Raw genomic sequence first — 7440 nt, 5'->3', positions numbered from 1 at the left:
TTTGCTAAGTATATTGCAAGCAATATTTTACTTAACTGTCACAACAATCCTATGACATAGATAAGATTGCCCTACTTAATTTTACTGATAAAAAAACTTAGACTTTAATAGTAAGTATTTACAGGAACCAAAAGCCAGTAAGTGATAGAAACTGGACTCAAATGCAGATTGTCTAATCCCAAAGTTTTTGTCAATACTTATGGTGATAGCTCTGAGATGGAAACATGTTTCCTTAACATGTTTTGTTAAGGAAATAATCTAAATTTAATCTTTACTATGTTTTTAACAAATATGTTAAATTTTTTAAAATATCTTTTCATATTATTTGAAATAGTTATACCACATCTTTTTACTTGACTTCCTGGTATATTGTCATTCAAGGCCACTCCTATGGTGTGTGGAACCCCAGGCAAATATACTTTTGCAGAACTCCAAAGTGCATTACAAAATTCATGGATCCATGCAGGGCATAGTGATTTGTCAATGATGATTTAGAATAATAGGTAAAGAAGAGGAAATTACACATTTATTGTCCAATCAGAGCTTGTGAAGATTCTTGATACAGTTAAAAAGGCACAGTCTATTCTTGTTCATGTCCAAGAATCATCGCTTCCTGTTCTTTATTGCCAAGTGCATAATTTTTAACTAATTTCTCATATGCTTTTCCAAGAAAGAGGTAGTACCTGTTGTTAATCACAAAGCAGTGGTTCTCCAGAATCTGTTTGTATTCAAATAATATAGATCTTCTTGGCTCTATACTTCCCTAATACCATTTAATTAATTCTGGTTACATCATTACTTATGATGCTGCAGCATATATCCTGCCAACCATAAACACTAGATTCTCAAAAGTTGTGACTGTGCTTTATTGATGACGACCACAAATGTAAGTCTTACCCAAAGTGTGCAGGTAAAAGTAAATGATAATTATATTTCTGGTCATGCTCAATTTACCTTTAGGATATTTATAGCATATAGAACAACTCATCTTCCAAACATGTCCTCTCTTGAGAAGTTTAGAATGTTATCACTGCACTTCTAGAATGTGATTTCTTTCCATGTGGATTGCATTCCTGTCATCTACTCATTGCCACCAATAAGAGGGGCCATGGAAGGAGTGGGATGAGCCATCATATTCATGCAAGGAATGACTGCCCTGCCTTGGCACAGCTTAAGACCAACCAAGGAGAGCACAACATTACATCAATTAGAAGCAAAAGAGGAAATATATAAGAAGGACCTGATGACGTTGTAGAGCAATTGTCTCAAAGTCCCAGGAAGAGATAGGAGCAGCCACCCGAGAAGGGCTGACAGACAGGTGGCTGACAGACATTTTCAGAATGGGTGAGTGACCACCCTAGATACAACTGATGACTGGTTCACAGGGCAAAGAATGACTACTGCCATCCTTACCACTCTTGGGTGCTGTAGACTGGAGACAGCACCATGCTCATAACGCAGATGTACAAGAGCCAATGCCTGCTCAATGCTCAAACCCAAGGACCGGTGCTGAACTATGGGTAGCCAAAAGCTTTGAATTTGTCCTGTAACCCATGAGAGTGAGAGTCACACAAAATCAATGTGTCTGTACAATTCTGACAGTCCAGTCTTGCCTGATTCACATCATGCCAGTCAGCAGGAGTGGTATACTTGCCAGTCCACTCAAATGGATCTGATGCCCAGGCATGGGGCCCTGGAATAACCCCATAGGCAGATGTTCTGGAGCTCCTCTGGGAATCTGGTCAACCTCACAGATGGGTCAGAGGGTACCCAAGAGAAGATATGGATGGATAGATTGCATATATATATATACACATACATACACATATATAAAATATCTTGTTCAATTTATATAATCTAGTTAAAACATATTCTTAAGTACTTTATATTTATAGATTTCCTAATAATCAACTCTCCTAGAATTTCTAGGATAAATTCAGATTGTTTGTTAGTGTATTTACATAATGCATGAACAACTTGTGTGGCCTGATTTTCACAAAAGTCTTCTCTTTTCTGTTAGAGAAATTTCTTTTTTGGAAGATTATGTTTGTACTTGCACAAATCTGGATTCCAGTGTTCAAATTTCCTAACTAGTCCATTTTTGTTTTTGATAGATTACATTCATTTAAGGTCATATTTATTTTTTACCCCCTATGTGTCATAATAACAATCGCCAACTTTTATTGAGTGCTTAGCATGTAATGCTCATTGTCTAAACTTTATCATAGGTTATCCAGGTTAATTCTTGCAGGCACACTTTTAAGTAGGTACCATTATTATTACTTTCTCACAGTGAAAATGAGTTTTATTGAACATGTTTATCACACATAATAGAGCTTGTAAATAGTGTAGCCAGATTGTGAAACCAATTTAGTCTGAGTCCAGAATTCTCACTCTTAACCACTGTACACTAGAGAGAGAATACTAAAAAAGATAGGATCTCTGCCCTCAGGGACCTTAAGTTCTTGTGCAGGTCTCTGAGAAGCCCAATCAAATTATACTTCTTTCCTGCCTGGATTCTAAATAAATTGGTATATAAGACAAAGGATTCAAAAATGGAGGCCAGAATGTCATCAATAGTTTTGCAAAGTTTCCATTGGAAGATATCTTAGTTTGAGAGCAAATTTGGTCTCCCAACCCAGGAATAAGGAGACTCACCTCCTCAGAAACAGGCAATGCTAGACCCAGAGGTTGAGGTCATGGAATGGGAAGAACAGAGAGGAAGTTCTGCTGCCTGTCGTATGTTCATTCCCAAGAAGCGAGAAGAGCTGAGTCTAGTCTGTCCAATTTATAGCTCCCAATTTTGCCATCTAGATAACACACTTCACCTCTTCTAGGTGAGGAGACTGAAAAGATGGAAAAAACCAAAAAGTGTTCCATCCAATTCCAAGTGCTGATGAGTTTCCTCTCCTTTCTCTCTCATCCTAATTGCTCCTTCTTGGCCAGCCTCCTGTTGATTTATTTTCTGCAACTGGGAAATCGTGCATCCTGCTCATTTCATTTCATTGTTTCTATATTTTCTTTTGTTTCCTCAGTGGATGACTCAGTTCTTTCAGTGTGGACAGGTCATGCTGGTGCTGAATTCCGTGAATTGTGGACGTGGGAGCAGAAGAAATACACTTATACTTGGAAATATTATTCTTCTAAAATTTTATACCTGGAAAACACAAAAGAATGAATCAAACAATTTTTGAAAAAATAATAAAATAGGGCTTCCCTGGTGGCGCAGTGGTTGAGAGTCCGACTGCCGATGTAGGGGACACGGGTTCGTGCCCCGGTCGAGGAAGATCCCACATGCCGCAGAGCGGCTGGGCCCGTGAGCCATGGCCGCTCAGCCTGCGCGTCCGGAGCCTGTGCTCCGCAACGGGAGAGGCCACAACAGTGAGAGGCCCGCGTACCGCAAAAAAAAAATAATAATAATAATAAAATAAATTAAAATGTTTGTCATGAAATGAGCATATAGAACATAATAGCTTTTATACTGTTTTTTATTAAAAATATAAAGGAAGAAAGGATACCTTTTACAATATTAACAAAATAAATAAAACAGCTTGGAAATATTTTAGTGAGAAACGTTCTTATACGAAGAATTCCAACAAAAGAACATAAAAAGTTATGAAAAATGGAAATGTACATCTGGCTTGTGGGTAACAAGACATTATTTTGGCTATGTTGGTTCTTCTAAATTTAATAAATGTTATCTAAAACAAAATAACATGACTTCCTTGAGGAGCTAAGAAGGGAGATAAGGAAATAGGAGTAAAGTTTAAAAATTAAACAAGGGAAAATTTCCAGGGATGTCCCAGAAGAGATTATTAACGAGGGATTGTCTCTGATCTGGATTTAAAATATTAAAAAATGACAAGTAACTAAAGCATTTGGTCTCTATAGAGTGAAAGACCAATTATTCAAGCTACAGTAAAAAAATAGATGTTCATATATATATATATATATATATGGGGATTTAGTACATGAAAAATATAAAATACTATTCATAAAGAAATAAGGATGCTGGAACATGGTCTTGGGCAAATGACTATACACCTAGGCAAAAAAAATTAAATTAAAAAATGAAGTTGGCAACTAAACATGCTATTGTACAAAAACCAGCTTCAGAGTGATCCAAATATTAATTACAAAAAAGAATAACAATAATAAATTCTAGAAGAAATTGTGATAAGTGGGGAAAGAAGGTTGACATAAAACCTAAAAACAACGAAGAAGGGGAAAAAAGCTAATAAATTTGACCAAATAATTATTTTAATTGCAGGAAAAATATGGTGACGTAAAAAATTGCAAAGTAAGAAAAGTATGTGTAATACATGAGATTTAAGGAGCTCATTTCCTTAGTATACAAAGAACAAGTTATAAAAAGAAAAATAATGAATGTGAACATAGCAAAGGATTCATAATAAGCAAAACATATAAAAAGAAAGTGCCAAGAAACATTTTTAAAAAAACATTGGCTTTCCTTGGCTGTCCAGTTGACAGACGGCAGATAGTGGGACTTCTCAGCTTAAATAAACTTGTGGGCCAACTCCTATAATAAATCTCATTGTATTGATATCTATCTATATCTATATCTGTATCTAGGTCTATCCTATTGGTTCTATTTCTCTGGAGAACCCTAATACCACTGTATATAAAAACTTTCATTCTCTCAAGTAGAAGATTCATCAGGAATCCAGGTTCCTTTTAGGTCTCTGCTTCCCCATCACTAGCATGTGGTCCTTGTTTTTATACTTCAAGGTGGCTGCTAGATCTCCAACCATCACATCTACTTTTCAAGAAGCAGTATGGAGGGAAAACAAGAAAGAACAAAAAATAGGTGAAGGGCACATGCCAGATATCATCTAAGGAATTTTCCTTGAAATTACACACTTTTCTGTTTACATTCATTGGTCCTTAATTAGTGACAAGGCCATGTTTAATGAAGAGTAGGGAAGGCGGAAAATAGAGTCTTTCCATTGGGCACATAAATAAAATACAGGATGCAATTACTAAAGAAGAAGAGGAGAATGGATTTTGGTATACATAACTATTAGTTTGTCACCGAATAAATTAAATTAATACTAAAGGCTACTCTGTTACCAGGGCTAAAAATTCCTTATCCCAAATTATGTCCAGTCACCTTTCTAATATACCATACTAGAGATTTTGCAAGAGAATGAAAGAAGACAATAAGAAACTGATAATAAAAGCTCAAACAAATATGAGGACAAAGTAAAAAAAGCTTTCCCTCAATTTTGGCCAAAGAATACAGAAGCATTTCAAGAGTTTAAGAAGTGGAGTAAGTAGAGAAAAGTATTTAGGTTTATCCTCAACAGAACGCTAGTAAATTTTACAGAATTAAGAACTGTTAACCTGAACTAATAGGAGAAACCTCTAGTAAGGTTGAACTGATGAATTTTGGTACTGTACATTTAACACATTAGGGGAGGCGGATGGTGGAAGGCTCCTATGTCTACCATAACCTCTCTCAGAAAGTGGCTCTTGAGAGTTTCATGGCAGTGATAGACACAGTCACCCAATCTTACTTTTTTCTCTAAGTTGATACATTCCAAAATCTTTTAATGTCCATTTTCTCTCAGCTTTGAGTCTCTAGCACTTGGTGCAGCATTCCAGGTGAGGTTTGTCTAGTAATACAGCTGTCACCATTTCCTGTGAATTGACAATTTAGTCCTGTGCCCAGTTGCTGCTGCCACTGACTCCCTTTCTGAATTTAAGCTGCTGTTGAAGCTTCTGAAGTCTGGGTCTCCGGGGTTGGGAAGGAACAATTCCACAGTCCTGTGCTTCTGCTGACTTTGCCATTTCTCCATTTTTGATGTCCATGAAGTTTTGGGGAATACTCTATTAGAGCACGGGGAAAAACTGCAGGTCCAGTTATAATGACCAAATCACTTTGAACCACACCCAGTAGTGATCTGAGTAGTTTCCAACTGTTCCTCCAGATTTTCTTTCTTGGTCCTGAATTCAGAATGGAATTTTGGGCAGCTGACCTAATGCTATTTACCTAGACCTCTGTCTAATAACTTAAATCTAGAGGCTCCCTAGGGCTCTCCAGCACATAAAGAGCTTACCCACCTTTGAGATTTGAGAAAGCGTAGTTCCTTCCTCTGTTGTTTAAGAGACCCATAACTGGACAGACTCACTTTCCCACAGAGGTAGCTTTGCCTCACCAGTGCCTGCTCAGGAAAAGCTCTGCTTGTTAACATCTTGAAGCCTGAAGACATCTATATCATGAAGACACAGCAGTTCTGCTGAGGCTTATGCTCGGTCTGATTCTCTCATCTTTCTCAGGCCTACGCCTTCACTAAGGTCTCTGTGGCCTCAGTTCTACTTGCCAGGTTACCTGCGCCTGCCCACTAGCTAACACCTAAGCATCCCTTTACAAGATCCTGTGTCTGGCTTGAAAGCGTTTTGTCCAGGCAGCAGAAATTGAAACCTAACTGCACAAATGAAAAACCCGAATCAAAATACTTTGTCCATAACCAAAGGCATGGCGTGTCACACCAGAAGCCCTGTTACTTTGTTTATATTTGCTTTTATTTTGCTCTCTAAAATTTTGCTTCCTGTGACTTGTTTCTTAAAGGCGGTCTGGCCTAAGAAGGAAATGATGCGTTTTGTAAGGGGGGCTAACAAGTTAAAAGTTTGAAAGAGTATCAGATGGAAGCTAAATATCATTTTTATTACTGGTAGAAGATGCAGTTTCGTGAGAAAAGTTAATGGGTTTGTGGATTGTAATCCACAATTAGGCAGATTTACCCCCCAACACCTAGCAATACTGTGAAGTTTCCCTAAGGAGGAGCAGGATGGTTGGCAGCCCATTCCCAAGGAAGTCTGAACAGGATCCTTGGGTTATATTTTCCAAATTTACAAATCAAAGGAGCCTTTTGTCTTCCATAAGGGAGAATGAGTAAAGGAACATTCTGAATGCTGAATCAGAGGTCAAGAATGTCACACTTCTTTAATTCTCTTTACTTAGAAGAACACATCAGAAATAAAGATCCCTGCCCCTTGCCCAATAATTTTATTTGGCCTAATATTAAATAACCAATAAAATTATTTACTTAAAATTACAGAGAGCTAATATAAATTTTAATAAAGGACTTGATCTATTCTCTCAATCAGTATTTCTCAATGGGGACACTATTTGCATTTTGAGAGGGACAATATTTCAATGTGCAAAACTGACCTCACATTGTGGATCGTTTAGCATCCTGGTCCTTGAGCACTAAAGGGCAGCAACACTCAGTCCAGCAGACACTAGTACAATAAAAACTGCTTCTATATGCTCTTAAATATTTTCTAAGTGGTGACATCTCCCCCATCTGCACCTCCACCTGCTGCAGGTGATCCAGAAGAATTCTCAGAGAACACTCCCCTCTGAATTCTGAAATATGAGTAAAAATTGGATTAGTGGAGAAAAGTAATTGTTTT

The sequence above is a fragment of the Monodon monoceros genome, unplaced genomic scaffold (genome assembly GCF_005190385.1).
Source record: "Monodon monoceros isolate NGI ecotype Baffin Bay Population unplaced genomic scaffold, NGI_Narwhal_1 Super_Scaffold_20, whole genome shotgun sequence".
Lineage (NCBI taxonomy): Eukaryota > Metazoa > Chordata > Mammalia > Artiodactyla > Monodontidae > Monodon > Monodon monoceros.
This window is presented reverse-complemented; position numbering follows the sequence as displayed.